Raw genomic sequence first — 21542 nt, 5'->3', positions numbered from 1 at the left:
TTGTCCAGAACTCAGTCAAATGACCATTCCTAACTGCAAGGGAGGCTGGGAAATGTAGTCTTAGTGTGTGTCCAGGAGGAAAACACAGAGTTTGATGAACACAGAGTATGGTCTCTGCCTCAAACTTGCCAACCAACCAAGTTTTTCCAGTTTATATTTCTACCAGAGGATATGAGAATTCCTATTTCCTTACACCCTCCATTATTAAGAGGATGACATTTTTTGTGTGTTTGGTTTTCTGTAGATCAATATGTGGCTTTGTTGCTTCTCTGCACCTGTTTCTCTCTTTGGAGATAATCTCACTGCAATCAGGCCCATACTCTCGGGAGAGACAGGACTCTACATTCCCGACTGCTTTCAGGAGAGCAGCCTGCATCCCTATCTCCTAGGCTTCTTACTGAACCAAACTCAGGTCTGCTCGCCCAAGCGCGCAGTAAAGCCAACCTACTGACACTGGGTTGTGGTGAAGAAAAGTGCAGCATTCATCACAGGGAACCAAGCAAGGGGTCCAGGGCAGCTAGTGCTCAGAACACCTGCACTCCCAGGTGGTTTTCAGGAAAGCATTTTAAAGGCCAGGTGAGGCGGGGGAGTCACAGGGTACGTGAGCAGCTCATGCACAATTCTCTGATTGGCTGATGGTGTGATAACAGGGCGGTGTCACATTATCAATGCTTAGGCATTAGTAGGTCTGGGGGCTATGTGCTCATGGTCATCAAGTAGTAAATTTCTTCCATTTGGTGGGGATTTTAGCATCTATAAAACAGCACAAGAAATGTGTATCAGATACTGTTATCTAGGTATTTCAGAGAGGAGCTACAGCAAAGGGTATGGGGGAGGGGTCTGTCCCAGGAAGGCCCCATAGGGTCCTGCTCAGTTACAGGCTGGCCTGAGCTTCTGGGTCTTCCTGCCTGTTCTTCCCTCTCCCCTTCCCTTCCCTGCTTTAGAAGAAGGTGTGGTGTGCAGTTGTTTGCAATATAGGTGACCCTGGCAGGGACCCTGCCCCAAGCCCCAGTACAATCCCTGAATGCCTGGCTCACTCAGGGGCACGGGGAAAAGATTGAAGCTCTGCATTTTCTGTGCCATCTGGTGTTTCCAGCTTATGATACATTTTCACAGAACAAAAAGGTTAGAGAATGGAACTGGGAGGTGAAAATAGCAGCCGGATGCTGACTTGACACACTGACCTTGACCAAATCATCCAGTGGCTTGTCCTTAGCACCCAGTGTTCCTCCAGAATAATCTCCCGAGTGAGTGGTGGAAGTCATGAGTAAACTGCTTAGAAATCATACAGGGAAGGCAATAGGATTGTGCAAAGTCTGTGCTTGTCTCTCTTCAAGTGAACCCACACTGCTGAACACCAGTGCATGTCTGAGCTGTGGTTTCCTCCTTGTTTTGAAATATGGCTTCTAAAAGAGAATGCTTGTGAATGGCTTCTCGTTCACATCTTCCTCAGGGACTGCTAGCTGTTGCCTGACGACTGTCTGGAAAAGCAAGGTTTCCAACGAGGTCTTTGCAAAGAGTCTTCACAAAGTGTACTCACCCAGCCCCTCCAGGGAACTGAGCACATGGGCATCAGCACAGCAGGGAAACGCAAACCAAACACGTCAGAGATTTTCCAGGCAGGCCAAGCTTCTGGGCCTCGGCATTCTGAAAAGCCCAGGACAATTCATGTGTTTTCCAAGTGGCACCCTCTGAACCCTCCCCGAGAGGCAGTCATGGTCTCTGAGGGGAGATAATAGCTGGGCCTCCTGGGTGAGTGAGTCTCACCAACTGTAAGGCTGGCTTACCACCTAGAAATGGAAACAGGAAGTGGCTTAGAAATATAAAGAGTACAGCTGAGGCAGGGCTGCAGCAGAAGTCCCCTCAGAGGAGATGGTGTGCTGTGGGCAGAGGTGAAGCCTGGCATCTTTTCTTTCTCTCCATTACCATGATGCCTTCTGGCATCATGGCAGGGATGAATTGTCTGGATGGGGGATGAGATGTCTTCCTGGGGGTGGTGTACAGGGGTGGCGGAGGGGGACCACTGTGGATTAGTAGCCTCTCTCCGGAGTGAGACCATCTGTGAGATGCCACAGCCCCTTTCCACCTCATCTTTGCAAGTGGGATAAGTTTTGCTGGGCCTTATAATCTAAACTCTTAAGGTGCTTTCAGTAGTTCCTGGAGGGTACTCTGAGTCCATGGGGGAAGGATTTCTTTGCGTTTGTGCTGAGAATCTAGTTCACTGTCATCCTTTGATTCCCAGAGGAGGAGCCTGGCTAGGGAGGCTGCCCCTGCGCTGAGCGTGGCCCTGGGTGATTCTAGCTGCAGGTGGTTGATCCAGGTAGAGAGGACAGTCCTGCTCAGGGGTCGCTCCATCTACAAAACACCTCCTGAAGACCCTCTTGGGACCAGTTTCTCAAAGTGTGGTCCTCAGGCCACCAGCAGCAGAATCATGGGGTAGAAGTCGGGGGGGTGTTAAAAAGGCTGGTGCTTCGCGCCCTCTGCAGACCTCCAGATTCTAAATTTCTCAGAGAAAGTCCTAGAAATCTGTTCTCCCGGAAGCACCCCTTCCCCAGGTTGACCCACATGGTGAAATTTAAGAACATTTCTTTATACCAATCCTGGTCTCCTTTATTAGCCTTTTCATGAAAATAATGTTTCCCTTTCAAACTTTTGTGACCTCTGAAAATGAAATCTGAAGCAGAGGGATCTACTTACATAAGAAACATCACCTGGGGCCTTAATTGGCAGGCTTGGATCGCTGATTCTATCAGGGGATCTGAAGGAAGCCAACCTTTGATCATCAGTCTGCCCGTATCTGCTTTTCCACTGACTTGTTACTATGAAAGGTGCCACCCCAGCTCTTCCTTCTCTCCTCTTTCTGCCAGAAAATGGGCCTCCCATCTCTGGAAGTTGTGCTCTCGGAGTCCTTTAGCATAGGGGTGACTGAAAATAAACTTCTTCACGTCCCCTGATGGAACAGGAGTGGCATTCATAGGTGTTTCCACGGAAAAAAACACCCCAAGAAAATGTCCAAGGGTGACATCACGAAGACGTCAGGAAAACACCAACCGCCCTTAGCGCTGCTCAAACCTTGGTCCTCCCCTGCCATCTCCAGCCCTCTCAGAGCTCTTCCCATATGAGTGTGTGGCAGGTAAAGCAGCTCTCTGGTCGGGGGGTGGGGGGGACCCAAAACCCCTAATTTGTAGTATTTGCCGGTTCCCACAGTGTCAATACTCCCACCATGGCAGGTTTCAAGTTACTAATGGTTTCACAACTGGCTCACAAAATTCTTGAATATTTAATCATCAGCCCTCCCGAAGGAGGAGGAGACAGCCCCGAATCCTCTCAGCCCTGCCCGAGAAAATCCCCACATCATACCCAGGGCGAGCATCACTTTTCGCTTCTTGGTCAGAAGGAGTGGTTGAAGGAGGCCTGGACTGTGATGACTAAATTTCTTCATGGTGAATGTGGAAGGACAGGAGGCAGGGGCGGGTTGGGGTCTGTCAAGTTGGAGAAGAGTCTTCATTTCTCCATCCTGGTCTCACCTCTCCCGGGACTGGGGGGCTCAGAGGGAACTGTGTGCTCAGGGCTCCCGGTCAGCGTAAGTCAGTGTAAGCCCTCTCAGGGTTCCCACCTCTCTCTTTCTCGCTCTCTCCTTTAAAAGCCTGTCCTCCCATGCCAGAGCACAGACTGCTCCTGCGTTAATGGGACAAGTTTAAAATGGAGGGTTTGGGAGCCATTCTGGATGCTAGGTCCTGCCTTTTGGCTTGGGTGGTGGGAAAATGGACTCCTTCTCAAAAAGCTGGCTTCAGGAAGACTCTCTATCCAAGACCTCAAGGCTGAACAGCCTGGGCTGACGGTTTCTTGATTTTTAAGGGAGTCTTAAGAATGGCCGGGGTGGGGCAGATAGTTCTCACAAAGCTGAGTGTGACCAAATTTGCCCACAGCCTGCGACACCACAGATCACACAACCCTTTCTTCCCCTTTAGAGCCGGGGATGGCGTCAGGCCAGACCAAGGGGAAGATGGTGACCTACTTTTCCTCCTCAAACACTGGGCAGCCGGTTACATTTTCAGATCTAAATCTCACCCACACTGCAGCAGTTTCTGTTCCCCTGCCCTCCTGGGTGTGCCTCTGGCTGGCGCGGGCTTCATAAAGCGGAGTTTGGCCTGGGAGTCCTCCTCAGAGAGGCTGGTCTGACAGCCCTGACCCCACCCCTCCCAGACCTCGGCAGGGGCGCTCTGGTTGCCCAAACCCTGGCAGGTGGAGTGCACAGGAGGAGCTGGTCTTCCCTGGTCTCAGCCAGGGGGGTCAGTTAAAGAAAAGTCCCATTGGAAATGGCCTTGAGTCTAGGGCCTCCCTAGTTTTCTAATCACTCAGTCAGTCAGTTAACAAATAGTTATTGAGGGTCTGTGAAGGGGTTCAGAACATGCCACCCCAAAATACGCCGCTTGTATTGATTAATCTGAGCTGAAGTCACCTGAGAAAGAGCAGATGCAGGAAGGGCTCTCTGACGTCCCTCTTTCTACCTAAAAGCAGGTCACAAAATTTTCCCCCGAGAAAGGTGCCGTCCCTGCACCAGGAAGAGTAGAACGTTCTTCTCACCAGAGACGGAGAAGATGCGCAAATGGACCTGTACAAAAGAACCCACTAAAAGGACGCTTATCTTCCATATATTTCCTAGTCACTGGACCACATTAACTGCCCCAGCCAAGCCCCTTTGTCTTGTCACATCCCCACACCATGTTGTTCTTTGTTTAAAAAGGTGCATGATGGGGCTTCCCTGGTGGCACAGTGGTTGAGAGTCCGCCTGCCGATGCAGGGGACACGGGTTCGTGCCCCGGTCCAGGAAGATCCCACATGCCGTGGAGTGGCTGGGCCCGTGAGCCATGGTCGCTGAGCCTGCGCGTCCGGAGCCTGTGCTCCGCAATGGGAGAGGCCACAACAGTGAGAGGCCCGCGTACCGCAAAAAAAAAAAAAAAAAAAAAAAAAAAAAGGTGCACGAGCTTAAGGGCCCAATGGCTCCTTCAGGTCTTCATTTTCCTTTTGAAGATTCCTGTGTACGTGTAAAAATAGTACATAAAATTATATGCTTTTCTCCTGTTAATCTGTCTTATGTCAGCTTAAGTCTTAGGTCCAGCTCCAGAGCCTAAAAGGGTAGAAGGAAGCGCTTCTTCCCCTACACCAGCTATGGAGATGATGGTAGGCAAGGCAGAGCTCCTGTCCTCCTGGAGCTGACAGTCTAATTTACAGGCAAGGTGGTCCTTACACAAGTAACTTCAGCTAATTCAATAATGACTAGGGTGCAAAGGGCTTTGAGGGAGAAGCACAAGGTGCAACAGGAACATAAGACAAGAGGCTAATGCAGGCTGAGGAGTCAGGGGAGGGTTTCTTGTGGGACTGAGGTTGAAGCTGAGACCTGAGGGATGATTCAAATGCAGTGGAATGTGGGGCTGGAAGGGGAGATCTTATGGGACACAAAGAATTTATGCTTCAGAAATATTTTTTTCTCAAGGGTGAGTTTGGGAATTTAGATGGTAACTGTCTTCCCTTAATATACAGTGTGATGGTGGAGACCACTCTTTGCCCTCCAACATTCCTTCTTCTTTTCTTAATAACACATTCCCAGTTGTTGCTAGGTACAAAGCTACCCAGAGAAAATATTATATGGCCACCTTACTAAGTTCCGGCCAATGAGGTGTAAGCAAAAGTAATGTGTGGGGTCTCTGAGAGGCCTTTTTTCTGTTACCTGGAATCTGGATGTGATGACTGGAGGCTGAAGAGCTATCGGGGACCAAGAGGAGACATGCTAAGGTTGGGGATGCAAAGTGTTAAGTGCAGCCTGGTTTCCTGATGACCACGGGATTGCCATACCAGCCCTGTATTGCCTATCTCTAGACTCCTCTTACGGACAGGAGAAATGAAGGTCAATCTTCATGAAGTCTCTATTACTTTGGGATTTTCTGCTATACAAAGCCAAACATAATCCTAGCTATTACACACAACTGCCTTCCAGCCTAATGAAGAGATCATCTGTATACACAACCCACAAATCATCTATTTTATGGAGACGTCTGTGATAATAGTATCTCGTTTCCCAGCCCTCCTCACCCCCTTCCTTGACCCGCTGTCTGCTCTTTGCTCCGTGCACCTCCTCTCTTTCCTGACTCTCACACCAAAGCTAGGCCTGACCTCGGTGTTTCCGCTTCCATGAATGACAAGCCCACAGCCCAAAGGTTCTCAGAGCTCCTGCTACCTTCCCTTCGTGGCTGCCTGACAAGAGTCCCAGTGCAGAGAGTCACAGGCAGGCCAGGGAGGCAGCCAGACTTCCGTGCTCCTGCGCCCCTTCCCAAGGAGGTGTGAAGAGTTAGAATAATCAGGCAAAGCTGAGAACTTGCACCAACTTGGAGAAATCACGAGAAAGATTAACAGGACCTCCCTGCATTGAGTTTTTCAGGCTGTGCCAGCTTTAATTGGTCTGTTTCCCCAGCCTCTGGCTGAGTCCAAGAGGTCGAGATTCAAAGGGAGAAGGTCTATGTGTCTGGTTATAAACTGGGGGTGCTGGCCAGGGTGAGTGCAGACCTCGGCCCTCGGCCTGCGGGGGCAGATGATGAGGCCTGGTGTGCGTTGAATTAGGTCCCTTCCACCAAAAACGATGTTGACGTCCTAAACCCCTGGTATCTCAGAATGTGACCTTATTTGGAGGTAGGATCTTTGCAGAAGTAATCAAGTTAAAATGAAGTCATTAGGGTGGGCCCTAACCCAATATGACTTGTGCCCTCATAAAAAGGGGAAATTTGGAGGCAGACAAGCACATAGGGGGAACACCAGGTGGAGAAGAAGTCAGAGATGGGGATGATTTCTACAAGCCAAGGAACTCCAAAGGCTCCCACTCACCCACCCTAAGCCAGAAGACAGGCATGGGACCAATTCTCCCTCACAGCCTTCAGTTTTCAGTAAGCAATAATCACGCCTTGGATGAACCTCATCAGCCACCGTGCAGAGCTTCTCACAGCCATCAGAAGAAACCAACCCCGTGACACCTTTATCTCAGCCTTCTAGCTTCCAGAACTTTGAGATAATAAATTTCGGTTGTTTAAGCCACACAGTTTGCAATACTCGGTTAGGGCAACCCTAGCAACTCATACGAGGTCCCCTAAGTGCCAGTAACAAATGCGTTTGGTGACAGCCACTGGTCTCAAACGATTGCCCTGCTGCCTCACATCGGGGTAGGAAGACATTAAGAGAAGCTGGAGCCTCCCTTGCTCATTCCTCTCAACAGAGAACCCCGGGGAGTCCCTTTCCCGCTGCAGGCAGGCAGCCACTGGCACACGGAGTGAGATCAGAAGAGGCTTTTCTGCTCTCCCCTGGGAGTCATGTTAAACAGGGCTACTTCCCAAGGGTGAAGGGCTGACACTAACTGGCAAGGTCTGTTTGTGAATACCTATCTATCTATCTATCTATTTGTCTATCATCTCTGTATTTTTTCATTTTCCTGGCAGAAAATCAATATCTAGATGGGTAAGAATCTTGCAAGTTCTGCCGTCTTTTCAGACCCCACTTAAGTCTTTCTCTGTTGAATGATTCTTGTGTGTGTACAAACACACACATGAAAGAACTGTATGTGGTCTCTCCTGCCCCTGTCTCCCCGGTCACACACACACTTTGCTTTCCACCTGGGGGATTGGAAGGCAGAAGGGATGGGGGAAGAGGACCAAAGGACGTCAAAAGGCTCCGCAGAAGTAGGCCGGCCAGCCAAGTAACCATGGCTGGCTCCCCCTGTCCGCCCACTGATACCATCTCCTGTCACCATGGTCTAGACTGAGGTTGCTTTGGGCACATGGGGCATTTTGTGAAGCAGAGTGAGGACTTGTAGCTACTAAGCATCTGTGTTGCTTCTTGTTCTGCTGATAGTCCTTCATTTTTACTATTTACCCCTCACCGTAAGCAGATGTTAACCCCATTTTTAAGAGGCTGAATCTGGGACCCAGCAATTCACCCCGAGGCACCTGAATAAGAGGCTGGGCTATGCGATTCTGAAAAGTTCACTCTGTGGCCCATGGTCCACAGCACACTGATTATGAAGGTCCCAGAAATCTGTGCTAAGTGGGCATAGAGATTGTTTCCTGGGTAAGGAAATTTGTGTTTCCTTTCTCATTTATTCAACAATAATGCTTTGGGTTGATTTTATAGCGTTGGCTACAAAGAAGATGATCATGATAATGAGTCAAAGGTATGTGGAAATTGAGGGAAAGCCATTTGTAGGATACATATGGTGGCCTGCACTGTGCCAGGCTTGTGGAGAACACAAATGTGTGCCTTGCTTTTTAGGGACCTAAAGTCTAAATGGGAAGATCAAACTAAACTCGTGTGAAACAAGTTGACAACTGCTGTTTCTCTAAACTCAAAGTGGCTTTATTCAGGATTTGCTGGTAATAAACAAAGAGACCCCTCAAATTGTCTCAAGGAAATAGGGATGGATTGTAAAAAATCCACGTGGTTGGAGCTAAGGCCTGGCGAGCCTTCTCCGCCCCTCCCATGGAAGGGCCCAGCCCCCTCTCATGGTGTCTCTGCGCTTTCCCTGCATCTGGCCCCTGCTCCTCTCTCTAATGAGTTCAGTTTCAGTTCTGTCCTAACCCAGCTTACCCATAGCTTCCACCTGTTCTGATTCCACCTCAAGGCATCCTTTTAGCCTTAACTACCATCCCAAGCAGTATAGTCTTCCTGCATTTGGTAGTTGCTTGGTGGTTCTTTCTACATTTGATTGGCCCAGCCTCTACACCTCTGTGAGCCTAGATTTGGTTATCCTTTTTTTAAATTAATTTTTATTGGAGTATAGTTGCTTTACAATGCTGTGTTAGTTTCTACCGCACAGCAAAGTGAATCAGCTATACATATACATATATCCCCTCTTTTTCAGATTTCCTACCCTTTTAGGTCACCACAGTGCATTAAAGATTTGGTTATCCTCGGATCACTTGCCATCCCTGAAAGTCCTGTCAGCTGTGGCCAGGAGTAGTGGATCACAAGACCACCTAAAGTCTTATGTGCAGATAGACACCTAAAATAAATCCAGTGTGGGGGCTAGTGGTCATAAAGTCAACCAAAGGCTGTAGAAAAGAGAAATCACTCTGAGCTAGAGAAAGTAGGCTTCCCAGGGCAGTGAGATGGCTGGAGTTTCAACACATGGTATTTGAGTCATGAGAGGGAAAGAGAAAGCTGAAGTGAGCGCTGTGGCAAATTGTAGCAGTATTCACAGTTATGTTTCCCCTCCGTATGGAAGGATTATCCATCCCTCCCCAGATGACAGCAGACTTGGACATGTGATGCTTTTGCCAATGAAATGTGAGTAAAATGAATGTATGTCATTTCTAGGCAAAAGCTTTGATAACTGAACCGTGGTTCTCCATGTTCTCTTTTCCCTTTGCATTGAAAACATCACTGTCCCAAATAGGGAATGCTCCATCAGCTTGGGTCGCAGCATGAAAACAACTTGGAGCAGAGCCAGAGCGAGTCCATGATGGATATATGAATAAAGTAAATAAGATATAACCCTCTCTTGTGTGAAGCCACTGAGATTTTGGAGTCATTTGTTACTGCAGCATAGCATAGCATAGCCTGACTTATACAAAGATCAAGTTGTGTGCAGATAAATGGGAGAGAGAGAGCTGGAGGTGAAGACGTGATAAGAAATAGAGACAGGAATCCAGATATCAGAGAAGGAAGACTTAAGCAGGATAACAGGAGAAGACCTGGAAAGAATGAGGGGACTTTAAGAGCCATTTTGAAGGAAGATGTACAAGGTTTTGGTAACAGATTGGAATAGGGAATAAAGAAGAGTAAAGAGTAAATAAATAAATACATAAACCCTTTATTTAATAGCTTATCACAGCTGAGAATTGGAACCATTTTGAGAGAAAGATATCCTTTTTTAAAAATTTAAGGGCCTTCCCTGGTGGTCCAGTGGGTAAGACTCCACATTCCCAATGCAGGGAGCCTGGGTTCGATCCCTGGTTGGGGAACTGGATCCCGCATGCATGCTGCAACTAAGAGTTCGCATGCCACAAATAAGACCCGGTGCAGCCAAATAAATAAATAATAAAATAAATAAATATTAAAAAAATTTTTTTTTCATTTAATTTAAAGTAGGGTGGACATCTAGCTAGTAATTTCCAGTAGGCATTTTGGATTGGGGTCAACACTAGTTGGGCCAGTGAGTTTTTGGAAACTGGTCTTTTGATCTGTAAACATCACAGGTTGTGAGAAATGGAACACAGATACCACATTTGTAGAGAGAAAGCAATACTAGATGGATGGAAGGAAGAGGAGGGACTAAAACCAAGATCTTCCAGAAGCATCACTCCACCGCCTTATGGAGGTCCCAGGATGACTAAGTTGGCCCACCAGAGATTTCTCATCATCTGATCAAGCAGGGCTCTCAGGCAGGCCTGGCATGAAGTCTCACATGGGGTGGGGTGCGTGGCAAGGCCTCCCCTACTGACCCTTGGATGACTGGACTATTAACGTGGTAGATCACACACAGTTAAATGGAATCCAGAGATTATTTTTCACTTTTCAAGCCTCATTCACATATACTGTCTCATTAATGTCTCACTAAAAAAACCTCATAAAGTATGTATTATCTCCATAAAGCAGATGAAACAGAGGCTGGGGAGAAGCTACAGAACTCTCTGAGGCAGGGCTCAAATGACATGCTCTTGTTAGCATGCCACGTCGTCTCTGTGATTCCACCTCAGCTTTCCTCTGAGAAGTCCCAGAATCACAGCACATACCCAGGAGCGCCCATTTGGAGACATCGCAGAGTTTGGTTTGAGTACAGTTCAAGGCAAGGGGCAAGAAACCACGTAAAGTGATAATTTCCCAGCTCTGAGGAGCTCTTCCTTTTCTGTGAGTTTAGTTTAGTAACAGTTTAGCCTCTGTCCTCGTAAGCTTTCCAGAAGAAAGACCAGAACTTTCTTTAATACTAAGGGGAGACAGCATGGCTTTTGCATTAAGAAAGATTTGCATTGGTTTTGGGGGGAACCACTAAAGCACATATTTGCATTTTCTCTTGCTTGGAGAGGTCACCCAAGAACTAGCCACTCCCCAACTTTTCTATAGAATCTCTTTTACTGGAATGGTTTTCTCAGATCCCTCAGACTCCAAAAGACTGCATCCGGAAGCTCCCATGGGGAGGTTCTCATGATGGTAGCAGTGTGTGTGTAATTCTATTATATGCTCTTTGCGAGCAGTTGCTGTCATGTGAGGAGCACAACGGCACCCATTGTTCTGTTGTCGGAAACAGATTTCTGGCCCCAACTTCTTCATTTTCTTCTACTTTCTGGTCTCCTTTAGAAGACCAAGGAACAACTGGAGAGATGAGGTTTTTGGCTCACGTATAATAGGTCCTGAGAGCGCCTCCAGCCCTGCCCCAGCTATACCAAATGAACTTGACACTGTTTTGTACAGTAAGACACCATGCCATTGCAGAGTGAGCACTGCCTGCACCACTGTCTCTAACTGATCCAGGAGAGCCAATCAAGCCCACCCCTCTGGCTTGTCTGCTTCCAGGGTGCTGAATTGAAACCCCTCCCTAAAGGAAGGTGACAACTGTATTCTTGTTGGATCTTTAAAACAAGGAGCTAGGAAGCTTCCCAGAGGCTCTGAATCTGCACTTCAAGGGCAAAAAAAAAAAAAAAAAAAAAAAAAAAAAAGCATTAACCTAGTTTAGCTATATTTTAGGAAACGAATGCTGGGCACTGGAAAGCCCATTTTGCTTCTAGCTATAGGTTTTCTGGAGAGAAAACAAGACAAAGTTCACCTCTGAGCACATAGGATAGAGTGCATAGGATACAGCCTGTTGCTTAAGAACCCTGCAGTTTTGGACCCTCCAATGAGTGAGTCTGTCAGAAAGAGCACTTGTGACCATATTCTGTTGAATATATGCATTTGTAGGATGCTTTTGGCTCAGGCCCCTCCCAAAGAGCCTCCTCTCCGGACTTCCCTGGTGGTCCAGTGGTTAGGAATCCACCATCCAATGCAGGGGACGCAGGTTCGATCCCTGGTCGGGGAACTAAGATCCCACGTGCCACGAGGCAACTAAGCCTGCGTGCCACAGCTACTGAGCCCGTGCACTCTAGAGCCTGAGCACCACAACTAGAGCACAAAAGCCCACGTGCTGCAATGAAGATCTCGCGTGCCGCAGCTAAGACCTGATGCAGCCAAATAAATAGAAAGAAAGAAAGAAAAGAAAAGAAAAACCTATGAAGGTGACCAGACATAAAATAAATTTTTTTTTTTTAAAAAGAGCCTCTTCTCTTGGTGGTGTATATGTGGCAGACAGGGTTGTGCTGGTCTACCACGGGAGTGGATGGGGGTGGGAAGGACATATGGAGTGCAGGCTCTGTCTTTGCTGCAGCCTCTGAAGACATCACATGGAACCTCCATCCCAGCTGGGAAGCTAGAATCCTGGGAAATCACCTTTAACTTGAGGGAGCACCCCTGGGCTACAGAGCAGTCGCCAACAAGGAACTCCATTTCTACAGCTTTGTCAGGTTTATACATAATGCATTGTACGTGGTTAGCATTTGCCATGGCCACATGCTCAAAACTTCTATAAAGGGAGCTAGTGCTTTCTAGCAACCCACCAACAGAAATTCTTTCACTTAGGCCTGGAAAGACACTTAGCTCTGTGCCCGTGAGGCTCTTGCCCCAGGCCTCCAGGGAAGCTTCCTCTTTTTTTTTTTTTTTCCTGATTTGCCAGTCTCATCTCTCAATATACTTTATTTTTAGAGCAGTTTTATTTTATTTTGTTATTATTATTTTGCGGGGGCTGTACCACACAGCATGTGGAACTTCCCTGACCAGGGATGGCACCCGTGCCCCCTGCCGTGGAAGTGCAGAGTCTTAACCACTGGACCACCTGGGAAGTCTCCACAGTTTCCTGTCTTAAAGTGGTGTAGGACAAGGCCCTGTTGACTGGTAAGCTGGGGTTTGCTTTCATCTCTTTCTCTGGAAGGGGAAAAGAAAACAGCCAAGAAAAAAAAGCCCAGCATTTTTTTCTAATCCTGCGTAACAAATTACTCTTAAACTTAGCAGCTGAAAGAATGAACATTTATTATCTCATAGCTTCTGTGAGTTAGGATTTCGGGAGTGGCTCAGATGGTGGATCTGACTCATGGCATCTCTCATGAGGCTGCAGTCATCTGAAAGCTCAACTGGGGAAGGGCCTGCTTGTAAACTCAGCCATGTGCTTGTCAGCTGGCCTTTGTTCCTCACTGGTTGTTGGCCAGAGACTTCAGTTCCTCACAATGTGAGCATCTTATAGCGTGTCTGAGTGTCCTCACGATGTTTCCCCCAGAGTGAGCGATTGACGAGAGTGAGAGCCCAAGGCAGAAGCCACCGTCGTTTATAACCTAATCCCAGGAGTGAGTCCCATCTTATCTACTATATCCTTTTTTTTTCTTCCAGTTCTATTAAAATATAATTGACTTCCAGCACTGTGTAAGTTTGAGGTATACAGCATAATGATTTGATTTACATCCATCATGAAATGAATATCATAGGAAGTTTACTGAACATCTATCATCTCATATAGTACAAAATTAGAGAAATAGAAAAAAATTTTTTCTTGTGATAAGAACCCTTAGGATTTACTTTCCTAACATGTCTGCTATACGCTCTTGGTCATATAGACCAGCCTCGACCCAGTGCGAGAAGGGGCTCTGCCAGCATGTGAATACCAGGCTGCAGGGATCCCAGGTGCCCTCTTGGAAAAGAGAGAAGCAGGGAAGAGGGTCATGCACTGAAAAAGTTCATGGTGTGAACTGGCTGATGAGGAACTCTTATGTCAACTAGTCAAGTATCTTTCACAAGTCAGCATCTCTGCTCCTCCTCTCTGGGCCCTTCCTGTAAAGTCAGTTGTTTGAACTAGCATGGTCTTTAAGTTCTGTAAGGTCTGTAATTCTAGTCATTTGAGGTTGGTGAGGAGAAGAGTGAAGAAGGCAAAGAGTAGGAAGAGAAAGGAACCTGAGTCTCATGAAGCAGCCCCAGGCCTAAGCCCTGAGCTGGCTCTAAGCCCAGCATGGATGCAAGTCCTACCATTTGCTGAGCAAGGAAATGGGAATGGGAAGCTCTAATTTAATGGCTGCCGCCCTGTTTCCCTGAAGTTTTTAGACCTATTTCTGTGCAAGAGCCAAACAGAGATAACTGAGGGTACTCTGAGCCTGGGGAGAGGGCTCCCCTAGTTTCCAGCTGGTGCTGGTTTGTGTATAAATAGATGAGGGTTCCTTATTGTCTAAATGTATTTCAGAGTGGAGTGCAGCCGCCCCGGTACCTGTCTCCAGGGGAGCAGCTATTGGGACCATCACTGCTTCATATTTCACATCTTGCCCAGCCATTACAGACCCTTCTACCCATGCGTCATGGCTCCACTGGACTTCGGGGAGCATGTCACCCAGTAGGCACCCCGGGAACTTTGACTTGGGAAGGCTTTTTTAGCTTTTCATCACTGAGTATCATGTTGGCTGTGGGTTTGTCATAAATAGCTTTTATTATGTTGAGAAATGTTCCCTCTATACCCATTTTGGTAAGGGTTTTTATCATAAATTGTTGTTGACTTTTATCAAATGCTTTTTCTGCACCTATTGAGATGATCATGTGGTTTTTGTCTTTTCTTTTGTTGATGTGGTGTATCACATTGATTGATTTGTATATAATGAACCATCCTTGTGACCCTGGGATGAATCCAACTTGAGTTGTTGGATTCAGTTTGCTAATATTTTGTTGAGACTGGGAACCTGGATGTGAAAGTGTCCTTGAAAGTCTTTGATGGGGCTGGTCCCAGTTTGGGGAGCTACCTGCTGAAAGAGCAGGGCCAGGCTTCACTCAATCAGCTTGTCTTCCTTTCTTTGGGTTCAGCACAGGGAAATAACAGTTCCTCAGAACCAGATGCATGGACTTTTGCAGTTTTTGAGCTGAAAGACATGTTCTCAGAGATGAGTTATTCTACTTCAGTAACTGTCTTGGGCATTCTCTGGAAAACCCAGGCTGTATGATTACCCGTGTAATTTCTTGGCATTGTTGGTGACACTTGAATCATTCCAGGAGGCATCCCAGGTGTTTATTCCCAAATGCTGAGATTTATTCCTCAAGTTTTGAGCTGTTTCTTCGGGAAAGCTTCCAGTTTTGTGGTTCTCATTATAAAACCAGAAACTTTAATTGCTTCTGGAAGCCCCAGGGCTGAGGGGGAATTGTCTAAGACTGTCAGACCCGCAAGCAGATCATCTATACTCCCGCAGAGTTGGGGCAACGCAGCCAGGTGGAGGAGCAGTTGGGTTCTGGTTAAGCCAAAGCGACAAAATGCTAAGTCCTCAGCAAGCTCTGCTTCTGAGAAAAATTAGTTAAGCCTGTTTGGAAAGAAAGAGCATTATTGAAACAGCCTGGCAATATCAGGCTGTTCTCAGTGCATTCTACTACACTGAGAACATCTGTCCTGACATTTCAGACAAAAGGTCTGGAGCTCTCTGCTGCCATTTGAATTGACTTGGGATAAAGTAAATATTGTGTTTCTGTATCATGAGTCATATGGCTCTGTCCCTTGGACCAGAGCCACCCTAATGAAGATCCATTTCCCAACTCTGGATATAGCTCTCCAGGACTGGGACTCCTCATCTGGCCAAGCTCCTCCCAGATTTAACACTCACCTTCTTTCTTTCTTCCCTTCTCTTCTCTTCCCTTCCCTTGCCTTCTTTGGTCTCAAAAGGACATTAAGTGATTCCAGATTTGGGAGTTTGGACAGAATCTAAGACATAAATGGGGTCTTACAGGACATCTAGTTCAACCTCTCCCCTAGTTCAGAAATCTTCAAAGATCTGGCCTCTGGAAGACACTTTATGATAGGGACAACCCTATAGCACAAAGCAATTCATTCTCTTTGGATGGCTCTAGTATGGCGGAATCCATTTTCATATTGACTTTCTTATACTGAAGTCGGCCTCTCTGAAACTTACTCAAGTTGACTCTTATTTTGCCTTCTGGGGCAATCTAGGCTACAGCTACTTCTTCTCCATAGCAGCCTTCAGATGTCTGAAGAAAGTTGCTATGAGGCAGGGTGATGTTGTAGCCAAAGCGTACAGTCTGGATCTGGGTTGAGTCCCAGGTCTGCCACTATTGGTTATGTGTGATTTTGAGAAAGTCCCCTAACCTCATCTGCAAGTAGGGGTGGTACCCACTGTATACAGTGCTATGCTGGAACCAGATATTGAGTGTGTCTCCTCTTGCGGCTGTGCCCAGTGATCTCATGTTGGTCGCTTAAAATGAGCCACGGGGGGAGTATTTACACCACGGAAATTGGCAAATGGTATATGTAACTCAGGGTTTTTTGTTGGTTTATTTTTTGTTTTACCAGCACACCACTGACCATCTCTCAACTTAGTGATAAGGATCAATTAAGATAGTGCAAGTAAATATCCTGTGTGAACTATAAAGTCTATAGAAATAATAGATATTATTTTTTTTGATAGACTTATAAAATAGTCCCCAGTGAATCACAATCCTGAATTCACACTGTTGCGTGGTCCCTTTCCACATTATATCTGGGCTGGTCTCGTGATGTGCTTGGTTCATTACAATGTGACAAAAATGCCAGTCCTGGGCATTAAAAGCCTTGCAGCATCCACTTTCACTGTCTTGCTGTCCTGAGAAGCCATGATGCCCAGGCTAACCTCCTTGAGGATGAGAGGCCTTGTGGAGAAGGAGGATGAAAGAGCTTGAGGGGTGCGGCCAGTCCACAGCCATTCCAACCATTTCAATTAAGGCGACAGACACGTGAGTGAAGCAATCACGGCCCCTCCAACCCCCGTCAACCTGCCAGCAGGCTGCGAATGCATCAGTGAGCCCAGGCCACACCACTGCACCACGTGGGGCAGAGAAAATCTCTCCAACCCGGATTGCAAAATTGTGAGCAAATGAATGGCTATTGTTGGTGTAAGACACTCAGTTTTACGTGTGGTTTATAGACAGTGATAGATGACTTATTATAGTTATTGTCCTATCAGGCCCCTCCATGTCTTCTCTTGTCCGAGTTAAGCTTTCCCAGATCTCTGGCTGGGCTCCATTCACCGCTCCTGGGATGGACACGCTGCTGGCTCCCAGGGCTCTGACCGAGCAGAGGCTGGGCCTCCTGCTCTCTGCTCTGGATCTTAGATAATCATCACAGCGGAGGGTGAGCCAGAGCTCCTGGCACTTGCAGTTCACTCTGTGAGCTCATTCTCAGCCTTCGCGGTCAACTCAAACCCCCAGGCTGTGAAACTACGCTCTCCTATCTTGACATCTTTTTAAGTACAAGGTTTATAGTCATCACCATTAAACTGACTGTTTCACTTTCGACATTGTTATTTCAGCCTTTCAAAATCTGGACTCCAGTTTGATTTTAAATTTTGCCATGACTATAGCATTTCCTTCCATGCACACATTCACCGCCACACCCAAACACACATATATCCAGACGCACGCAGAGCGAATACACACGAACACACATGCACGTAACAAAAGACAGAAACTCATTTCAGTGTCCACAGCAGCTGCCAGGTCTTCCTTACAGTCATGACCCTTCACGGACAGCCTTCTGCCCTCTTCCCAGTCTCATCTCCTCGTCACTACCTGTTTCAGTAGCAGAATCCACAGCTCTAACTGTGACATAACCAAGTAGGGATTATTTTTCTCAGATGACAAGAAGGTCAGAGGTAGGGCCTCCAGGACTAGAACAGAGGCCCCTTGGTGTCATCGGAGATCAGGCTTCTTCTGTGCTCCTATTTTGCCATCTTAACGACATTCTCGTGGTCTCCAGATGGCTGTTCCATGCCTGAGTGTTGCATACGGGATCCAGGCAGGAATGAGACAGGAAGGGGGAAAGGCAAAAGGCAAGGGACACAGAGCCTGTTCCCTTTTACCAAGAAAACAACAGGTCTCCTGGAGGCCCTACCCGGGGGACTTCTAGTTACATTCATGGGCCAGAACTGGGTCACGTGGTCACCCCAGCTATGAGGGAATCTGGGAAGGCAAATATTTGTACCTGGGCACATGGTCACCCTGAAAAAAAGACCTGGGGTTCTGTCAATAAGAGAGAAATGGAGAATGAATAATGCGTGGGGAAATAGCAGACTTTGCACATTCTCCCACACATACTATGAGTTGTCATCTTTGAGCGCCAGGCACATGCCAAGTTTATTGAAAAAAGGTTATGGAAAATGAGGAGATGTGGTAGATTGCAAAAAATAGCCCTAAAATCCTCCCTTCCTGTGTAGGTAACTCTTTTCAATGAGTCTAGCTGGTCTTGTGACTTGCTTTGACCAGTAGGACATGGCAAAGTGATGTTATGCGACTCCCTGGCTCACACCTCGAGGTCTTTTAGCTTTTATTCTTGCCCCCTTAGAACTCAGTGCTACAGATGAAGTCTCAGAGCTCCTAGGAGGAGAAGCCAGGTACAGAGAGAGGCCCAGCCAGCAGCCAGCACTGACCACCAGCCGTGGGTATGAGGCCATCTTAGACCGGACTGTCCGGCACCTCCCACCCCACCCCCCGCCAAGTATCTCGACAGCAGCTGCAAAAGAAACCCCAGGAGAAGCCCCTTGCTGAGCTCAGCCCCAATGTCTTACCCACAGAATCATGAGCAAATAAGCTGGTTGTTACTTAAGACACTAAGTTTTGGTGGGTAATGAAATAGATCTTGCGTTTGTGGCATGCAGGTAGAACGGATATCGGTGGTGGTGTTGGATTCCTGGATGGATTCGGATCTGGTTTTCAAACTTTGTTCTTAGGAGCCCTGCATCGAGGGCAACAGAGCGGCCGATCTAACCACTCCCCATCCCCACCCTCACTTCATCCAGGGCGCCTTGCCTTTGTCTGTTTTGCAGATTTGGATTCTGTGTAATTTTTTTTTTTTTTTTTTTGCGGGGGGTGGGTGGTGGCCGCGCAGCGTGGCACGTGGGATCTTAGTTCCCCAACCAGGGATCGAACCTCTGTCCCCTGCAGTGGAAGCACAGAGTCTTAACCACTGGACTGCCATGGAAGTCCCAAGATTTTATTTGTTTGAGGAAGTTTGAATAAGCCCTCAATTGGATCATCTCTAAGTTTCCTTTAACTCAAAAATGTTAAAGAGTTTTTAACAGGCATAGAGTTTTACTTATTTTGAAGTTGTGCTCCCACCCCCTTTCTGTTCCTTCTTCTTTCATAGCATCTCATTTACCACCCATCACATTTCATCATGAGGACCCTTGGTATTCCTTCGATCACTTGCACCAAGTTCCCCCAGCCCCAGCACACAACCCTCTCTCTGCCCTTTGCAAGCATCCTTAACAGGGACAGGGTCTCATGTCTTATCCTGAGAAACCAAGGCTAAACTAGGGGAGGTGGCAGGGTCTGTGTAAGTCTCAGAGAGACACACTAGATACGGTCGAAAGTGAGAGCAGAGGGCTCTGAATGACACTTGCCCATGAGAGCCAGGGTGGGAATTAGCTCTTTGATGGCCAACATTTTCTAGAGCCTTCCACGTGCCATGAGCCATGTTAGATGGTTGCTTATCTCATCAAAGCCTGACAACCTTGGAAGACAGGCCTTACCTCCCCAATTTACAGATGAAGAAACTGAGGTTAAGCAAGGTTAGGTAACTTGTATGGGGTCTGTCAACTGAAAAGTGGAGTTATAAGAGCTCAGAGCGTGTAAAGAGTGATTATGAAAGTTTTAAGCCTTTTTTCTGTTATTGACTTTGAGCTATTTCTTTTTATCCTTTATTGTTTAGTTAATTGAATCTACAATTCTATTTTTTTTTTTTCAAAAGAGACCCTGAGTCAGAATATCCCTCTCAGGGTCCATTTCACAACTCAGACAATAGAAGAGAGCAGGAAGACAGGCAGGTGCTGTAACCAGGACTGCTCTAGATGCCCCTGAGATGGTCATACGTTACCACTGTCTACTGAACCACTACCCACCCCGGTAGATGTGGTACAGGGGGGCTGCAGTCACCGTACCCACCTCCCATACCCACCAAATATGAGCCACCAGCAGACTCCCAGCCACCTGACAACAGCAATTGGCTCAGGGGACATGCTGGCCTTTCTTGCTGCCTATGTGGATCATGCTCTGTGTAACTCCAGGATTTGTTCCCCTTGAGTTGTGCAGTGAAAACGTGCGCAGTCATAGCATGGGGTACAGCCATAGCGTGGGTGTACATTCATAGCCTGTGGGTACTGCCATAGCATGGGGTATAACCATAGCTTGAGGGTATAACCATAGCATGGGGGTACAAGCATGGACTCTGGAGCCAGACTGCCTTGTTTCAAATTCTGGTTCTGCCAGTTAATAGCTGTGTGGCCTTGGGAAAGCAGCTTAACTTATCTGTACCTCAGTTTCTTCATTTGCATCGGAGGTATTAATGGAACCTAAATCATAGGCTTTTTTTTTTTTAAAAAAAAACAGGGATAAGTTACTGTTTGTGACCTGCTTAGAACAATGACCAGTTACTTAAGTGCTGGATTCAAAAGAAAACATCTTGCATCTCTAAAACACACAACCCACGTGAGGCCAGCATTCTTTCCTGGGATTGATTTTCAGAAGTAGAGAAAAGAAGCTCTTTTTTCTACTGGGATTTCTAAATTGGGGCTTCTGGTGGCCATGATCCTCACCACGTGGCAAAGGATGTCTGCTGAAAGAGAATGAGGGCAACAGGCAAGGATACGGGGAGACAAGCAGAAGGGGGAGCGGGGGAGAGTCCTGCAGGCTGGAACGGCCGTTCCTGTGGCTCCTACAGTCCTTAGGCGCCTTAGGTCAGGGGCTCCAAATTCAAATGCCAGCAGGAGCCTGGCGGTCCAGTGTGGAAAAATCACTTTTAATGGCAAAGGGAACATTGAGAAATCTTCCTCAACTGTGAGAAAAACAGCAGTGCAAGTTCAGGGTCAGTAGCACCTGGCTGCACGTGAGGGACATCTCGGGCGTGGAGGGGAGAGTGAAGAACTGTCAGGCCTGCGCTCTGTGTAACCAGCATAGACCATTTTGCCACGAGAGCCCAGTATAGAATATCCTTGATTTTTTTCTTTTCTCTAAAAGAAGACGTAAATCTGTGACTCTCCGAGTCCATAAACGTTGGATCCGGTTTTGTTTTGTTTTTACAATATTGTGCAACACATCTGCAAGCGAACGTGTCCCCAGGGTTGCGAGTTATCACCATAGCAGTCCGGTTCCAGGGTCTCCCCATGGAATCTAAATAAAACCAATGTCCTGGGACTCCAGGTCTGGGGTTCAACCTCTGGCAAAGCGTTGCCTGCTCCACCCACACGTCAAAGCTGGCTCTGTGTAAAGGGATTCCCCATAGTCCTATGGATCAATCCATTCCTCACCACTGTCCTAACCTCCTCCCTTTGGCTTCTTGCCCCCAGGCTGTATTTTTTTTTTTGTATGGGGGCAGGGGGTGTAGTACTGATGGAGGAGGTCTGCCAGCCAAAGGTAAACCCACAGCAGTTGGATGCTTCATAGCTCCTGTAGCTGGAACCTGGGTGCCCAGGGCC

This window comes from Hyperoodon ampullatus (genome assembly GCF_949752795.1).
Source record: "Hyperoodon ampullatus genome assembly, chromosome: 3".
NCBI classification, from domain to species: Eukaryota; Metazoa; Chordata; class Mammalia; order Artiodactyla; family Ziphiidae; genus Hyperoodon; species Hyperoodon ampullatus.
The sequence above is the reverse complement of the archived record's forward strand: the minus strand, read 5'-3'. Positions refer to the sequence as shown.